This window comes from Erythrolamprus reginae, chromosome 5 (assembly GCF_031021105.1).
Source record: "Erythrolamprus reginae isolate rEryReg1 chromosome 5, rEryReg1.hap1, whole genome shotgun sequence".
Taxonomy (NCBI): domain Eukaryota; kingdom Metazoa; phylum Chordata; class Lepidosauria; order Squamata; family Dipsadidae; genus Erythrolamprus; species Erythrolamprus reginae.
Window position 1 is genome coordinate 91,549,317 of NC_091954.1, and position 19,237 is coordinate 91,568,553.

A 19,237-nucleotide genomic window follows, 5' to 3' on the forward strand; every position below is an offset into this window, starting at 1 on the left:
TTATTAAGTATTATCTGGACTATTTTCATAGATCTCCATATTCTGAATCTTTTATATGCAACACAGGGATATTGGTTGCATTATTCAACTTTAAAGTTATGACCTACAATTTAAAATCCTTTGTGTATAGGGCAATCGCAGACAATTTTACAATCTTCAATGATCTCCTTATTAAAGCAATGGCTAGCGCTGTCAGTTCTGACAATTCTTACCACCTTAGTGAAAAATAGAAATGGGAGAGTCAAATGTTAGTTTCATTTTTCCAGCAGAATTACTTAATACCTGCCATTTCTTAGCTGTTGATCTGTAGTTATAGGAGCAGAAACAAATGATGTTTACAGAAGGATTATTCTTTGTACTATATTTTTAAAAGAAGTATCACACAGTGAACTGCCACTATGCAAAATGAACCTTAGACACCAGGAGAAAGTATTTGTGCAAACATTATTTTAGTAGCGAAGAACTATAGGCATCATTTTACCATATACAAAAAGCCCTGCAGGTCCGGGGTTTGACAGATCATTTAGGCAGTCGGTTTGACCAGAGAGTGTGAAGGAAAATGTGAGTTTATATATCTAGATATATATTAAAATTTTGGTATATAAGAACCTAATGAAGAATTTAAATTCTGTTGATTCGGTTGATTTAATAGATTTTGGTTCGCATAATTGTAGTTTTTGAATAAACATTTCTTTCAAATATAAATTTTTTAAATGTAGATTTCTTTATTTAATTCAGATAAATTCTGGACATAAAGTTGTACTACTTCAATTCTGTTCCAAACAGAAATGTAATTTTTAGCTTAGTTTTAATTTAGGATTGTAGCTGATGCAATTAATTCAATAAAGTTTATGATATTATTTTTGATAAAATGGAAAAATATGGGCTATATGATATAACCTATTGATTAAATTATTGTATCCAGAGAATATTAAAAATGGTTCAGTTTGGTATACTACCTTGAATGCAGTGCTGGTCCTGTGCTTTGTGTATTGTTCCTATTTTATTTTATTTTCATTTTTATTTTATTTTATCTTGGTTTGGTTTGGTTTATTATTAGATATTATTATATCATTATTTAGAGCAGACTCTATAAAGAAACAGATTAAACAATCGATCACAACCTCAGCTGCTGCAAAATGATTGCAAAGACTGACTACAAGCATAGACATGATGCTGTGGCACAGATGATCCACTAGAACTTGTGCCGGAACTACCATTTACCAGTGGCAAAGAACTGGTGGGATCATAAGCCCGAAAAAGTGGTTGAAAATGATCAAGCAAAACTACTGTGGGACTTCCGACTTCAGACTGACTGAATTCTGAAGCATAAAACACCAGACATCCTGATTGTGGAGAAAAAGAAAGTATGGATCATCAACATCGCAATCCCAGGGGATAGCAGAATTTAGGAGAAGCAGCTAGAGAAATTAGTGAAATACGAAGATATAAAAATCGAGCTGCAACGACTCTGGCATAAGCCAGTGAAAGTGGTCCCAGTGGTACTTGGCACGCTGGGCGCAGTGCCAAAGGATCTCAGCGGACATTTGAAAACCATCAGAATTGACAAAATCTCCATCTGTCAATTGCAAAAGGCCTCTTTACTGGGATCAGCAAACATAATTCATCATGCAGTCCTAGGTGCTTGGGAAGCGCCCGACTGGTGATGAAATACGAAATCCAGCATAGTGATCTCGTTTGCTGTGTTGTATTGACATAATAATAATAATAATAATAATAATAATAATAATAATAATAATAATAATAATAATAATAATACCAACAACAACAACAACAACAACAACAACAATAACAACAATAATAATAAATAAAGATAACCCATCTCGTTCTCAGATCAACTATTTATTGCCAGTCTTGGAGAAAGTGGCTAAAACGATGATTATCAGTTTACCAATTGATATAAAACTAGGAACACTGGCTAACACATTGGAGGAGAAAGATGGTTATAATATTTTTACTAAAGTTTGTTATAAGATAAAATACAAATAAAAAGAAAGGTTCAAAAAGGATACAGTTAGAAAAGAGGTCTTAAGGGTAAGGAAAAGAAACAAAAATAGTGACTTCTGATTTTTTCCAGAGCAGTAGAACACAAGAAAAACTACAAGCTCAACCTTTTTCTTTACATGTCTAATTATTTCAAGCTATTTCCACAACATCAAAGTTAATCAGTCATCAAAACCTAAAATTAACATTTCAATTTTTGCCCACTTTGAGCTCAAGGTTCAGAAGTGGTTTCTACATGGAAACAAAACTAGTTAATTTTTTCTCTTTAATTAAAAATAGTTTATCTATCATTACCAACCATATCATCTTTACCATGCATTCTTTCATTGGGGAAATTAATGTATCTTTCTATCTTAGGGCATATAAATTTCCAGCCATTGTCAACATATATAATAACAACGTTCCAAATTTTCTTTCAAGCTCTTTGAACCAGAAAAGAAACACTTCTTTTTTCAGTTGTTAAAATTAACATCTGGTTCCAGTATTTCTTCACTTTGTCACAAAGTTCACTAGAGATGGTAAAATCTATCTTCTTTACATTTGCAATATACATTTGAAATTCCTTTATTCATATTTGACAGTCTTCAAGTGTTGAATGTCAGTGATACATCATTTTATTTTTTTAAAAATTCAGATTATAATTCAATATAAACTTCAAAAAGAGCTCCACAGATCTTTCCTCTGATTCCTCTTCACAAAGTCATTTGATAATAAGAAAACGAGTCTACGGAGAGAGGTGGCATACAAATCTAATAAATAAATATGGATGGAAGGTGGTGCTGATAGCACTATTGTAATTATGCCTAACTTTGAATATAGAACCAGGAAAAAGTAAGATTTCTCTCAATGCTACAGAAATGTGTGAAGGAATAATATAGCTAACGTTGCTCCACGACAACAGTAAAAACCAGTAATTAGGGTGAAGCAATAGCAACCATGGTCAACCAGCCATGTAAACTAGTTGGTAGCACTTCAACACATATTTAGAAATAAATCAATCTCTAGTCTATTATCAACAATAATAGTTTTAATATTCATAGCTTTTGTTTGCTTGCTTTCTATTTAGTAGTATACAGCTAGCATATTAGCACCAGACCAGATTATCTCAGAGACCACCTTCTGCTGCACAAATCCCAGCGACCAGTTAGGTCCCACAGAGTGGGTCTTCTCCGGTCCCGTCAACTAAACAATGTCATTTGGCGGGACCCAGGGGAAGAGCCTTCTCTGTGGCGGCCACGGCCCTTTGGAACCAACTCCCCCCAGAGATTAGAATTGCCCCTAGCCTCCTTAGAAACATAGAAACATAGAAGTCTGACGGCAGAAAAAGACCTCCTGGTCCATCTAGTCTGCCCTTATACTATTTTCTGTATTTTATCTTAGGATGGATATATGTTTATCCCAGGCATGTTTAAATTCAGTTACTGTGGATTTATCTACCACGTCTGCTGGAAGTTTGTTCCAAGGATCTACTACTCTTTCAGTAAAATAATATTTTCTCATGTTGCTTTTGATCTTTCCCCCAACTAACTTCAGATTGTGTCCCCTTGTTCTTGTGTTCACTTTCCTTTTAAAAACACTTCCCTCCTGGACCTTATTTAACCCTTTAATATATTTAAATGTTTCGATCATGTCCCCCCTTTTCCTTCTGTCCTCCAGACTATACAGATTGAGTTCATTAAGTCTTTCCTGATACGTTTTATGCTTAAGACCTTCCACCATTCTTGTAGCCCGTCTTTGGACCCGTTCAATTTTGTCAATATCTTTTTGTAGGTGAGGTCTCCAGAACTGAACACAGTACTGTATTCCAAATGTGGTCTCACCAGCATTCTATATAGCAGGATCATAATCTCCCTCTTCCTGCTTGTTATACCTCTAGCTATGCAGCCAAGCATCCTACTTGCTTTCCCTACCGCCCGACTGCACTGTTCACCCATTTTGAGACTGTCAGAAATCACTACCCCTAAATCCTTTTCTTCTGTAGTATTTGCTAACAGAGAACTGCCAATACAATATTCAGATTGAGGATTCCTTTTCCCCCAAGTGCATTATTTTACATTTGGAAACATTAAACTGCAGTTTCCATTGCTTTGACCATTTATCTAGTAAAGCTAAATCATTTACCATATTACAGACGCCTCCAGGAATATCAACCCTGTTGCACAGTTTAGAGTCATCGGCAAATAGGCAAACCTTCCCTACCAAACCTTCCCCTATGTCACTCACAAACATATTAAAAAGAATAGGACCCAGAACAGAACTTGTGGCACACCGCTTGTAACCTGACTCTGCTCAGAATACTCGTCTTGCCTTTCGTAAGCTTCTTAAAACCCACCTCTGCCATCAGGCATGGGGAAACTGAGATATTCTTTCCCCCTAGGCCTTACAATTTACGCATGGTATGTTTGTATGTATGTTTGGTTTTATAATAAGGTTTTTTTTAGTTGTTTAACAGTGGATTGTTACATGTTGTTTTTTGTCACTGTTGTTAGCCACCCCGAGTCTGCAGAGAGGGGCGGCATACAAATCCAATAAATAAATAAATAAATATTCCAAAAATATATCTGTCATGCCACCATTGGAGTCTGATTTTGTGGTGGAAGAAGAACTGAGAGCGAGTGAGTGAATGGTCTTGGAGGAAACTGGGGAAGACGAGAGTCAATCCAGGCAAGGCTGTTTTGAATGAGCAAGGCTTGCCTCCAGGAAGGGAGGAGGAGAGCTCAGCTGGGGAGCATGACCCACCCCCTGGGAAAAGTTCCTTTGGGGTGCTGAGGCTGCTTTCACCTCTGAGACTATCCTCAAGCATCCTGATCCATTCTGGCCATTTGTGGTGGAGACAGATGCATTAGATGTAGCTGTTGGGACAATGCTCCTACAAGCCTATACCTATGTAGCCACCTTGTTCCCATATGCTTATTATTTCCAGAAGCCATCAGCTCTGGAATGCAATTATACTATATGGGACAAGGAGCTGCTGGTGGTTAAGGTTGCCTTTGAGGCATGGCAGCAGCATCTGGAAAGGCCCTGCCACCAGGTTGAGGTTCGGATGGGCCATCACAACCAGGTACATTTATGGATGGCCTAGACACTGAACCAACTCCAGGTGTGATGGTCACTGTTTTCTGCCTGAGTTGACTTTCAGGTGACCTATGTTCCGAGATGGTGGAATCAACAAGCTCTCGCACTGTCCCAGAATCCTGAGTATACCTGAAGAAGGGACAAAATCCCACCTTGAACAGTGATTCCATTCAGTGAAGGGTTGCAAAAAAATTTATTGCACTGTGAGCATGGCTTAGTTTGTGTGTGTGGCTTGCCAGCCATGTGACCAGGTGGGAGTGGTTTGACAACCATGTGACCGGGGTGGCTTAAAGGTCATGTGACTGGCTTAAAGGTAACCAAGTTGATGTCAAGGGTTTGGGTTAGGGTTAGGGTGCCTGGCCTCAAAGAAATACAATTTCCCTTACTATTACTGAACATCCAAAATATACTATTTAATTCTATGTATATATGCCATATGTGTATATACATATTACACACAGGCACAAAAAAAATATACATTATCTACTATATAAAGTGTATGTACACATACACACATGCATGCACAGCTCTTCTAAAATTATACACATTCAACCTCATTTACTGCAATAGGAAAAACATATCGAGAAGGGGGAAAAAGAAAAAAATTCAAATTCTACTGGTTCTGCCTACCTGACCATACCTGTAGGAGCCCATCACTGATTCCATTGGAGCATTTGGCAACCTCATTCTGTGCCAGTGTCATGACAACTCAGCGCTGCGTCACTTTGGGGTCTTTAAAATTTTGCACCTTATATCTAGGATGTTTTGGTGGCCACAACGCTGACATGATGCCTCAGGATATGTCGACAAGCCAAATATGCTACTGGTGCACTTCCTGGGCTCTTGCATCTGCTACCCACATCAAGACCTTGGAAGACAGTCTTGTTGGATTTCATAACCAAGTTACCCCCCCTAGGGGAAGAGCCTTCTCTGTGGCGGCCTCGGCCCTCTGGAATCAACTCCCCCCAGAGATTAGAATGCCCCCCCTCCTTGTCTTTTGCAAATTACTCAAGACCCACCTATATCGCCAGGCATGGGGGAACTGAGACACCTCCCCAAGGGCTTTTATATTTTATGTTTTGGTATGTATGTGTTGCATGGTTTTTAATTGTTGGGTTTTTATATATCTTTCTCTTTTAATATTAGATTTGTTGCAATGTTATATTGTCTTTGATTATTGTTGTGACCCGCCCCGAGTCTTCGGAGAGGGGCAGCATACAAATCTAATAAATAATAATAATAATAATTATTATTATTATTATTATTATTATTATTATTATTATTATTATAATACCTGGGGAATAAGACTCAAGGAAACACTGTGGGGAGTGGCATTTGTTGGGAACAAATGCTGAGTTCCTGGAATGCTGTGTGCTGACATTTGAACTTGCCAAGAATCCTTGCATTTCTGTGTGGTGTTCTGGAATGATTATCTGGATTTTTTACTCCCCGAACTCCTTGCTTTATTCTTGTTTTGCCAGGGAAAAAAAAGAGATTTATTGCTATGCGGCCTTGATGCCGACAGTGCTAGGCTGGACTAATTGAGACGAGAGGCTGTTTGAGGTTTATCTGGGAGAGATTTGGAACTCTAAAAGGGCTGGTTTGAACTGCAAGCTCTTTGTGTTATCTTTATGCTGTGCCCTGATTATCACAATGTCTTTCTATCATCTGTCATTCTTCATATATTAGATAATATTCAAATACAATGCAAAAAGAAATAGATTTGGAATGAAATGCTGCAGAGTGCTATCTCTCAGCTATCTGTGATAGCTCAGAATGAGAGTCTCAGCTATCTCATTTCATTTTGTCTTAATAAACTTAAAGAAATTAAATGCAGTTTAGAAACATAGAAACATAGAAGACTGATGGCAGAAAAAGACCTCATGATCCATCTAGTCTGCCCTTATATTATCTTAGGATGGATATATGTTTATCCCAGGCATGTTTAAATTCAGTTACTGTGGATTTACCAACCATGCCTGCTGAAAGTTTGTTCCAAGGATCTACTACTCTTTCAGTAAAATAATATTTTCTCACGTTGCTTTTGATCTTTCCCCCAACTAAGTTCAGATTGTGTCCCCTTGTTCTTGTGTTCACTTTCCTATTAAAAACACTTCCCTCCTGGACCTTATTTAACCCTTTAACATATTTAAATGTTTCGATCATGTCCCCCCTTTCCCTTCTGTCCTCCAGACTATACAGATTGAGTTCATTAAGTCTTTCCTGATACGTTTTATGCTTAAGACCTTCCACCATTCTTGTAGCCCGTCTTTGGACCCGTTCAATTTTGTCAATGTCTTTTTGTAGGTGAGGTCTCCAGAACTGAACACAGTATTCCAAATGTGGTCTCACCAGCGCTCTATATAGCGGGATCACAATCTCCCTCTTCCTGCTTGTTATACCTCTGGCTATGCAGTCAAGCATCCTACTTGCTTTTCCTACTGCCCAACCACACTGCTCACCCATTTTGAGACTGTCATAAATCACTACCCCTAAATCCTTCTCTTTAAATAAAGCATACTTAAACTTCAAATGAAATAATTTGTATGTGATTTTTTAAAAAAACACAGAGCGATAAATTAGGAATGGGCAATCCATATCCCAAAGACACATTCAGCCCCCAGCTCTTTTTCAAAGACCTTGGAGATCTCTTAGTTTATGTTACTAGATAAAAGTGATGCAAGGTCCTGCAAATATTTGATCTGAAACCACAGAAAGCAAATGTTTCATTGTTAAGATTTTGCTAGATTTAACACAACTATAGAATGCTGTCATTCCCTCCCCCAAACAAGCAAAGGTAAGTCCAAAAAATCCAATACTATTTAAGAGTTGCTATGGTATTTCTTTATATACATTCATTTATATATGGAACCATGTATGTCCTATAAATACTTACTAAAAAAGAAAAGAAAGGAAAGAAATGAAATGGAATATACAGGGGAAAGGAGCAATATCTATCATCTTCACTGACTTCTAATCAACCTCCAGATGCATTTTAGAAAAAAGCTAGCTTACAAAACCTTCGCCAGACCCATCCTCGAATACAGCTCACCTGTCTGGAACCCACACCAAATTTCAGACATCAACACCCTAGAAAAGGTCCAACAATACTTCACCAGAAGAGCCCTTCACTCCACCACTCAAAACAGAATACTCTACGAAACTAGACATACAATCCTGGGTCTAGAAAGCTTAGAACTACGACGCCTTAAACATGATCTAAGTATTGCCCACAAGATCATATGTTGCAACATCCTGCCTGTCAACAACTACTTCAGCTTCAACCGCAATAACACAAGAGCACGCAACAGGTTCAAACTTAATATCAACCGCTCCAAACTTGACTGTAAAAAATATGACTTTAGCAATCAAGTTGTTGAAGCGTGGAACTCATTACCAGACTCCGTCAACCCCCAACCCCCAACTTTTTTCGCTTAGATTTTCCACAGTTGACTTCTCCAGATTCCTTAGAGGTCAGTAAGGGGCGAGCATAAGTGCACTAGTGTGCCTTCCATCCCCTGTCTAATTGTTTCTCCTATATTTTAAATATCTTTTCTCCCATCTATATATCCTTCCTCTACTCTTCATTGATGTATTCTAGTCTCATATCTCTTCTTCTATCCCTTCCCTGATATTTAGTACTACACGTTTTTATTCTCCTTAACTTTCAATTTGTATTGGACAAAATAAATAAATAAAATAAAATAAAAACCTTTTTGGTCTTGATCCTGATATAATACCAGGAAGTCCTTCTCCAAATAGCTAAGTATTTTGTGTAAAGTACAATAGTCCTCTCAACTTACAACAGTTTGTTCAGTGGCCATTCGAAGTTACGCTGGCAGTGAAAAAAAGTTGTAACCAATTTTCCACACTTACAACCATTGCAACATCCCTATGATCAAAATTCAGATGCTTGCTAATTGGTTTATATTTATCACACTTAAACTATCATATGATCACCTTTTGCAATCTTCTGACAAGAAAAGTCAATGGGGAAACCAGATTCACTTAACAGCCATGCAGTGATGGGCTCCTACAGGTACGGTCAGTGTTAAGTCTGTATAACCAATGTAAAACTCTGTAAAAGAAAGATTTTGTAAATACTGTCTCTAACTATGAATAAACCCTGGCCGCGTCTGATTGGCTAAGACGCACGGCCGTTTCTTTTAGGCGCGAGCCTTAAAAGTATAAATAGGGCTGTTTTGACACTGACAGCTCAGATGCGTTCCTTGCTGAAGTCACTTGCGGAAGAGCTGAATAAACGGAACCATCTTGTACTTCTTGTCTGAGTCTCCTTCATTTCACTGGCGACGAGAGAACGAAGAATCCACGAGCCAAGCATGAATCACCTCCAGATCGGCCGGGCTCCCGACTACTTCGACCCCGAGAAGTCATCCTGGGACGCCTATATGGCGAAATTTGAAATCTTCCTAGAAGCGGCAGGAATGGGAGAAGCCGAAGACGACAGAAAGCGGGCGATTTTCTTGAACTATTGCGGGACGGAAATTTTTGACCTCGTCCAAACGCTCACCGACCCGCTCCCGGCTAAATCCGTTCCATGGGACGACCTCCAAGCAAGACTCGCCAACCACTTCAAACCAACGAAGCCTGCCGTAGTCTACAGACATCAATTTTCTAGGATGACCCAGCGTGAGTCAGAGACAATCAATCAGTTTGCCACGCGACTTCGCACAGTACTGTCAAAGTGCAAATTTGACAGCCCAGAAGCTCGCCTCACAGACGCTCTAATTTTTGGAATGAAGAATGCGACGGTACGAAATAAAATCCTGACAGAAGACGACCCAACGCTTCAGTCGGTTATCAAGTTGGCTCAAACAGCCGAAGTAGCTGACGCGGCCGCCAAAGAACTAAAGGAACACGAAAAGAAGGAAATCGTCTCCAAAATCTCCGTTGCTGTTTCCCGCGCCGAAACCCCAGATGACCTCAGCCCAGCTGCCACGGACGACGACACCTGTCTCCTGCTGCCGTCCGAGCACGCCAGACAACCCAGATACCAACGTCCATCCAACCCATGCCCCGGGTGCCGAGGAAATCACCCACGACAGCGCTGCCCCTTCAGGGACGCCATTTGCCGCCGCTGCAATCGTCGCGGGCACATCGCCGAGGCTTGCAGAGCGCCCCTACCAGAGGAGTCCTTCTCTACACCCCGCCAACAACGTTTCAACAACCAGGCACAACAACCGCGGGACAACAAATTTTCCAGAGGCTTCAATCGCAGAAACGACTCCACCGCTAACCGTGACTACGCACGAGGTAAAGCACAAACTTACGTAAATTGCGCAACTACTAAAGGAGGGAACAAGATTATCATCTCGCTACTTTTAAATAACAAACCCTGTAACCTAGAATTAGACACAGGGTCTAAGCATTCTATCATGCCTTGGGACAAATTCAAAATGTATATGCCAAATTTTCTTAAAACTGACTTTGCTAACTCAACTTTAGTAATAAGGGATTTTCAAGGTAATGTCATACCTGTTTTGGGGAAAGTAGATGTGCCTGTAAAATTTAAAAATTGTGAATATTCTCTTCCTCTAATCGTGGTTGAGGGAGCCAAACACTCCCTCCTGGGGCTAACATGGATGTCTCCTTTGGGTATTGAAATACTGGGTCTTTGTCATATAAATACTGAACCTGATATTCCTAATTTTATCCAAGAATTTCCTGAGGTTTTCAGCCCTACTTTGGGCACTTATAATGGGGCCCCTATCTCCTTCTCTCTAGATCCCAAGGTACCCCCAGTCAGACTTAAGCCTCGCAGGGTACCCCTACCGCTATTACCTAAATTAGACATCCAATTGGACAAACTTATTGCCCAGGGCATCTTAGTCCCTGTAGAACAAGGGCCATGGGAAACCCCCATAGTCACTCCAGTTAAACCTGATGGCTCCTTAAGGGTCTGTGCAGACTACAAAGCCACTATCAATAAAGCCCTTCAACACCATCCATACCCAATCCCAGTAGTCCAACAGTTGCTACATTCCCTGGGGGAAGGGAGAGTCTTTTCAAAAATCGACCTGGCGCAAGCATACCAACAGCTTCCGGTCGATGAGGCCACATCCCTGGCCCAGACCATAGTGACCCACAGGGGTGCTTTCAGGTGCACCCGCCTGCAATTTGGGGTCAGTACTGCCCCAGGCATTTTCCAAAGTTTCATGGAACGATTATTAGCAGGTATAAAAGGAACCACCCCATATTTTGACGATATATTTATATCAGGAAAAAACCAAGCAGAATTAAACATGCGCATCAGAGAAGTGTTGGCTAGACTTCAAGCTAAGGGGTTAAAAGTAAAACCAGACAAATGTGTATGGGGAGCCAATAGCATAGAATTTCTGGGCTATAGAATAGACAGTGAGGGAATACACCCCACAGCAGATAAATTAGAGGCCATAACCAAAGCACCCGAACCAAATAATAAGACGGAACTCCAAGCATTTCTGGGCCTTCTTAATTTTTATTCTGTCTTTCTGAAGCAGAAGGCAACGGCAGCAGAACCGCTACACCGACTGCTGCAGAAGGGAATTCCCTGGACCTGGGGCACAATGGAGCGCGAAGCTTTTCATAAAATAAAACAGTTATTGACCTCTAAAAGCGTAGTGGTTCAATATAGCTCAACTTTGCCCATAAGGCTCACGTGCGACGCTTCGGCGTATGGGGTCGGCGGGGTATTAGCTCACATAATGCCAAACAATACAGAGGCCCCCATCGCCTTCTTTTCTAAAACATTGTCCACGGCCGAGAGAAATTACAGCCAATTAGACAAAGAGGCATTGGCCCTAGTCTCTAGCGTTAAGAAATTTCACTACTATCTGTGTGGGAGGAGTTTTGAACTAATAACAGATCACAAACCCCTGCTTGGTCTTCTAGCTTCCAACAAACCAACTCCTCCTTTCATGTCCCCTAGATTAATAAGATGGGCTCTATTCCTGTCAGGATATCAATATCAACTAACACATAAGGGGGGAAAATCTATAAACCATGCTGACGGCCTGAGCAGATGCCCCATGCCCGAGTTAGTCTCAGATCCAACCCCCACAGAGGATGTGTTACTAATAGACCTTGAGGAAAACTGCCTGACCACTGCCAAAGAGGTGGCTGAGCACACTAAGAAGGATTCACTATTATTAAGAGTAATCAATTGTATTCAAAAAGGATGGTTGGGAGACTCTGAGGAAACTGGACTGTCAGATTTTAAATCAAAGAGGTTGGAATTATCCTACTTGAGGGGATGCGTGTTATGGGGTGACAGGGTGGTCATCCCCAATACTTTAAAACAGAAGGTACTAAGTATGTTGCATGCAGGCCACCCAGGCATTGTTAGAATGAAGGGTTTGGCCAGGGGTTACTTGTGGTGGCCAGGTTTAGATAGGGACATTGAGCAATGGGTAGCAAACTGTGACCATTGCCAGGAGTCACGACCCAATCCCCCGAAAACAACACCTCTGGAATGGGAAAGACCCACTGGGCCATGGTCCCGCATTCACATTGACTTCGCAGGGCCTATTGGAACTCAAAACTTTTTAATTGTGGTAGACGCTTTCTCCAGATGGGTGGAAATCATTGCTATGCAAAATATTACTACTTGTGCCACCATTAAGGCATTATATCACTTGTTTGCCACACATGGGTGCCCAGACATCCTAGTTTCAGATAACGGGCCACAATTGACTGCCAGACAATTTGAGTGTTTCTTAAGCAACTTAGGGGTCAGACACGCACTCACATCCCCTTACTCACCATGGGTTAATGGCCTTGCAGAACGTTACGTACGTGTGGCCAAAGAAGCCTTGCGCAGGGCAGGCCCAGGGGAAATACAACACAAATTAGATCAATTCCTATTAATGCAGCATATCACCCCAAATTCCATCACAAACAAAAGCCCAGCAGAGATTTTAATGGGTCGAAAAATAAGGTCCCCCCTGGACAGGTTGCACCCTCGTTATTGTACTCAAAATGTAAATGATGAAACTTGTATAGCACCTGAAAGAAGCATGTACCTAGGGCAACTTGTTTTTGCTAGAAATTTTGACGGGGGGTTGAGTTGGATGAAAGGAAAAATAATGCAGCAAACAGCCCCAAAATCTTATGTGGTACAATTGGAAGATGGCCGCACATGGAGGCGGCACATCGATCATTTAAGAGGGCGCATAACACCAAATGAAGAGCCGGCCGCTAACGGAAATTCTTCCCCCCAAGCAGACACTAATTCGCAACTCGAACTTTTGGAATTACAAAAGGACTTACCACGGCTAGATGCATCCTCCAGCGACGCCGAGCCTTCCTCCTCTTCAGGGCACGGTGTGCCACCAGCATACTCATCTCCGCAGGCCAGAGCCCCAACTTGGGCCCAGCCGCGGACAGGAGACAACAGCGAGCCAACCTCCACCACAGACATACCAGCCGGTAATGATCTGCGCAGGTCTGAGCGCACGTCACGCCGGCCCAATCGATTGGAGGACTACGTCACTTGGCTCACTGATTGACAGTTTGACTCAACTAATGAGGGAGGGGTGTTAAGTCTGTATAACCAATGTAAAACTCTGTAAAAGAAAGATTTTGTAAATACTGTCTCTAACTATGAATAAACCCTGGCCGTGTCTGATTGGCTAAGACGCACGGCCGTTTCTTTTAGGCGCGAGCCTTAAAAGTATAAATAGGGCTGTTTTGACACTGACAGCTCAGATGCGTTCCTTGCTGAAGTCACTTGCGGAAGAGCTGAATAAACGGAACCATCTTGTACTTCTTGTCTGAGTCTCCTTCATTTCAGTCAGGTACGCAGAACCAGTAGAAAATTTTTGATTTTTTTTCTTCTTTTTTCCCTTTTGGGCTCTGGGCAGTGGTGGGCTCCTAAGGATACGGTCAGGTATGCAGTACCGGTAGCAAAATTTTGATTTTTTTTTCTTTTTTTCCCTTCTGGGCTCTAGGTATGTTTTTCCTATCACAGTAAATGAGGTTGGATGTGTATCATTTTAGAAGAGTTGTGCATGCTTGCGTGTGTGTACATACACTTTATATAGTAGATAATCAGGAGTGGGCTACTGCCCAGACAGTGGGGAACGCACTTGGGTAGTGAAAATGGAACTCCACCCCGGAACTCTCAATTGTTGTACGCCAAAATGAATGAATGAATGAATGAGTAGATAGATAGATAGATAGATAGATAGATAGATAGATAGACAGACAGACAGACAGACAGACAGACAGACAGACAGACAGACAGACAGACAGACAGACAAACAAATAAATATGCACTGAAAGATGTTGAAACAAAATGCATAAGCCATGCCCACAGTGTGGTAGTAAAAATTTTGGTAGCCCATCACTGCAGCCATGTTACTATTTTAACAACTCCAGTGATTCCCCCAGCAACTGTGGCAAGAAAGGTCGTAAAATGGGACAAAATTCACTTAATAAATATGTTGCTTAGCAATGGAAAGGTTGGGTTTTATTGTGGTCTTAAGTCAAGGACTACCTGGCATCATGATCATCATCATCATCATCATCATCATCATCATCATCATCATCATTATTATTATTTATTAGATTTGTATGCCGCCCCTCTCCGTAGACTCGGGGCGGCTCACGACAGTGATAAAAACAATACATGGTAACAAATCTAATAATTAAAATCTAAAATAACAGTTTTACATTACGAAGTCTAAAAAGAAAAAAAAACCCAATAGATAAAATACATACACACAGTCATTTCATGCACAAAACTACATAAGCAAGGGGGGGATATCTCAGTTCCCCCAAGCCTGATGACAGAGGTGGGTTTTAAGGAGTTTACGAAAGGCAAGGAGGGTGGGGGCAGTCCTAATCTCTGGGGGAGAGTTGATTCCAGAGGGTCAGAGCCGCCACAGAGAAGGCTCTTCCCCTGGGTCCTGCCAGACGACATTGTTTAGTTGACGGGACCCGGAGAAGACCAACTCTGTGGGACCTAACCGGCCTCTGGGATTCATGGATTCATGGATTGCCACCTATGAAAATATATGTTGTTCTTGTTTACATTGGAGGAACAGAACTGTGGTATTTCTATGGTGGCAAAAATAAAGAAGAGACTGGTGTAATACCCTTTTCTGATGAACAACACTTTCATGATCTTTCAAGTATTGGCAATGGTTGCTTTTCTCCAAGTCTTTTCAGAGCACTATCCTAATAGCATACCAGGTATGGCTATAAATATCAGTAAGCCCAAGGAGAAACAGACCCTCATCAGCCATAAGAAGAAGCAAATTCAGCCAAATACCAGCCGAGGTTTCAAGAATATTGAAATTGTATTACTGAATATAGATCCCCCTGCTGGATTAGGAATACTTGTTTAATTAAACCAAATAAACCTTAAAAGGCAATGTGTGTCTGGGGAATGAAAAAAGGCCGTTTGTTTTATTTACCATTTCCAATTTCCCCCGTGATATTTATGAAAAGTTGGGCCTTGTGGAACAGTTAGGAAATTTTAGGATGGACATGTGTTCAAGAAGATAATAATATGATGATCAGAACATAATGTTGGCAGACTTCCTTGTGCATGAATGAAGTGTATTATATAAGATTGTGTTAATACCTTGCATGCCAGTTGTCTCCACATCAGCAAACAGGGAGCAGCAATGTTCACAGTTAGGAGGAGTACGATCAAGGGCTGACAACCAACAAAAGCAATGACACATCATTGAACTACAAACTCCAACCCTTTTAGACATGTCTAAGAAAGGACAGCATTTGTGTTACAACAATGCGGTGCTGCTTTGAGTATTTGGACAAAAGAGATACAGATAATGCAAGTAATCTTCCACTGACAATGAATCAGATAATGACTATCTGAAGTCATGGCAGACTTTTGGGGGGGAAAGTTGCTTAGCATTTTTATCCTCAGAGTTACAACTGCTGCATCACTCCTGCTGTTATATGGTTGCATTTTTGGCAATCAGCTTACATTTAGGACCATTTGTAGCATCCAGGCATCGCCTGATTGTCTCTTGCAACTCTGTTCTGCTGATATACAAAGGTTAATTTGGAATGAAAAGATGTTACTATCTTTGGAACTGTCTATGTTAATTATCCACAATTTTTATCTCAGTGTGTCTGGAAACATTTTTGTGTGATAGGTAGGTAGGCAGGCAAACAGAGAAATTTAATGTATATTTTTAAAATGGCAAAAATGAAGAGGAGACTAATAGTAGTTTTTCTGATTAATAAATGATATTAAAAGGCAATATTAATATAACATATTAATACAAATACTTACTCATTTTTATATCAATTCTCACATTCTTTTATACACAAGAACACATTTATTATACTATACATATACACCCCTTATTATTTTTCTACATAATGTCGTATCACCTAAAAACGTCTGCGCTATACGCAGATCCACCCCCTCAATATTTTCTAAATTCTAAACTTCCTTAATTATATCATTTACTTAAATAAACTACAAATCTTTTTAACTATTCTAGTCTTACTTTCCTCTTTCATAAATTACCTTCTACTAACAAATATATATATATACGTATTAGAAATTGGAAATTAAATGTTTGAATTATAAATATAATATATGATATAAATGGTAAAAATGAGGATATTTTTTACTTACATAGTTCAAGAAATATATTATCGATACAAAGAATTTTATGTATTACTATGTATAGTACTATCATTTTCCCAAACCTCTTGATTTTGTATCCTTTCCCCTTACTTTTTTTCTCTTCCTGTTTATACTTCCCTTCCCTTTTTTTAACTAATAAATAAAATATTTTTCAAAATAAAAGGCAATGTCTTTTAGCTGACAAAACCATGGAAATATATATACTTTCTCCATGGTTTTGTCAGTCTTTTGTCCTATTTTTTTCAGCAAAATATTTTAATATTTGCTGATGCTCAATAAATAAGCATTAAACTTTTTTTGTTAGCTAAACTGAGTTGGTGGGTGTTTTTTCTCTGATCTAGATGAAAGGATTTTCTGAGAGTGTATTAGATTCAAACTTACATGGAAATCAATAACTTTCCAAAATTAAAAATAATTCTGATTACATCAAACAGCTTCAGTATTATAAAGGTAGTGAATAGTCATTGTCCTTAAGGTGGCCAATCTTCAGTTTCAAGGACTGAAAGTTTTACAAAGCACCTTTGTAGAGCTGTTCAGCCCAAGGATGGCTTAAAGATAAAGAACAAAACCGATAAAACTCTCCCCCAGAAGTCAGTAATTGGGCAAATATACAAATTACCTGTCATAGTTTTTCTACTATATCAGAGTCTGGTTTGTTTTTTTCTGCGCATGTTTCTAGATTTTGCCTGTGTACATGTAAATTAATATATGTATACACTGTTCTGTTTGGAATGAATGGTACATTTGATTTAGATAATGGCTCAGTGGCTAAGACACCGAGCTTGTTGATCACAAAAGTTGGCAATTTGGCAGTTTGAATCCCTAGTGCAGTGATGGCGAACCTATGGCACAAGTGCCACAGGTGGCATGCAGAGCCATATCTTCAGGCACATGAGCCATTTTTTTTATTTTTTATTCATTTGTCCAATACACACATACATAGGAAGAAAAATAGACATGTGATAATATAAATGAGGGTGAAAGTGAACTTAGAGGAGAGGATATAAGAAAGGAAGGGAATATATAAGATAGGAGAAAGAAAGGAAAGACAATTGGACAGGGGATGAAAGGCACACCAGTGCACTTATGTACGCCCCTTACTGGCCTCTTAGAAACCTGGAGAGGTCAATCGTGGAGAGTCTAAGGGAGAAGTGCTGGGGGTTAGGGGTTGACACAATTGAGTCCAGTAATGAGTTCCACACTTCGATAACTCGATAACTCCATTGCCCTAGCTCAGCTCCAATGTGCATGTGTGTGCTGGCCAGCTGATTTTTGGCTTGAACAAAGGCTCCATGAAGGCGGCTTTGGCTTCCAGAAAGCCTCCAGGAAGATGGGGGTGAGTGTTTTTACCTTCTTCAGGCTCCAGGGAAGCCTTTGGAGCCTGGTGAGGGTGAAACACAAGCCTACTGGACCCATCAGAAGTTGGGAAACAGACTGTTTTCAGCCTCCAGAGGGACTCCAGGAGGTGGGAGAAGCTGTTTTCGCCCTCCGCAGTCATTGAATTATGAGTGTGGGCACTCATGCACATGTGATAGTGCACGCCCACATTCTTTCAGAAAAAAAGGTTCGCCATCACTGCCCTTGTGCCTTGTAACAGAGTGAGTTCCCATTACTTGCTCCAGCTTCTGACACCCAGCATTTTGAAAGCTTGTAAAAATGCAAGTAAAAATTATAGAGACAACTTTGGTGGGAAGGTAACAGCGTTCCATTCGCCTTCGGCATTTAGTCGTGCCAGCCACATGACCACGGAGATGTCTTGGACAGCTCTGGCTTTTTGGCTTTGAAACAGAGAGGAGCACCGCTCCGTAGAGTCAGGAATGACTGGCACATATGCATGAGGGGAACTTTTATCTTTTATACAATGTTTTGTTTGGAATGAATGGTACATTTGATAATGCGTAGGAGGACATTTTAAAATTTGCTAATGCTTATCTCAATTTCATAAGAGTCATAAATTACATAAATTACATCCTCCAAACTATTTTTTTCTATGTGTTTAGCCTTCCTTGATTGTACAACATCCTCAACATGAGGAACTCGTGCTCAATTAGTGAGCATAGTATTGTTTGTATAACAACAGATGTTATATATGACTCCATATAATATAATATTTGGCTTATAAAATATAAATATACAATAACATCCTTTTCCAACTAACTCCTCTAGATTACCGTCCTAATTGCCTGGAGATTTTTCATCCCAATAATAACCATGCTCAATTTAGCTCCATTTAGCCTCCACGTCTAGCCAAGGTCAACCAGCTATTTCCACTCTTGTGAAACCTAATTAGAGAAAATATATATGCCTTTTGCACTGGAATATGACACCTACTTTAAAAGTATTATTTTGTAATCCAAATTACATAACTGATTTAGATAGAACTAATTAAATAAATCTTACAAATGTAGTGCTCTACAAATTAATAACTTTGGCAGACTAGGGTTTCTACTTGATTTTGCAGAACCTAGGAATTTTTTCCCCAGTCTGTTCTATTTTAAAGATATG

General features: G+C 40.0%; 1 protein-coding gene across 1 annotated transcript in view; it reads left to right on the top strand.

The window, feature by feature from the left end:
* Nucleotides 1–389: 389 nt before the first annotated feature.
* The window catches only part of MME (membrane metalloendopeptidase), a 122,597-nt gene continuing 103,749 nt past the window's right edge, over nt 390–19,237 (top strand). The window contains exon 1 of the mRNA XM_070753477.1: nt 390–561. The gene's annotated coding sequence lies outside the window, so the exon portion shown is untranslated. The remainder of the gene's footprint in view (nt 562–19,237) is intronic.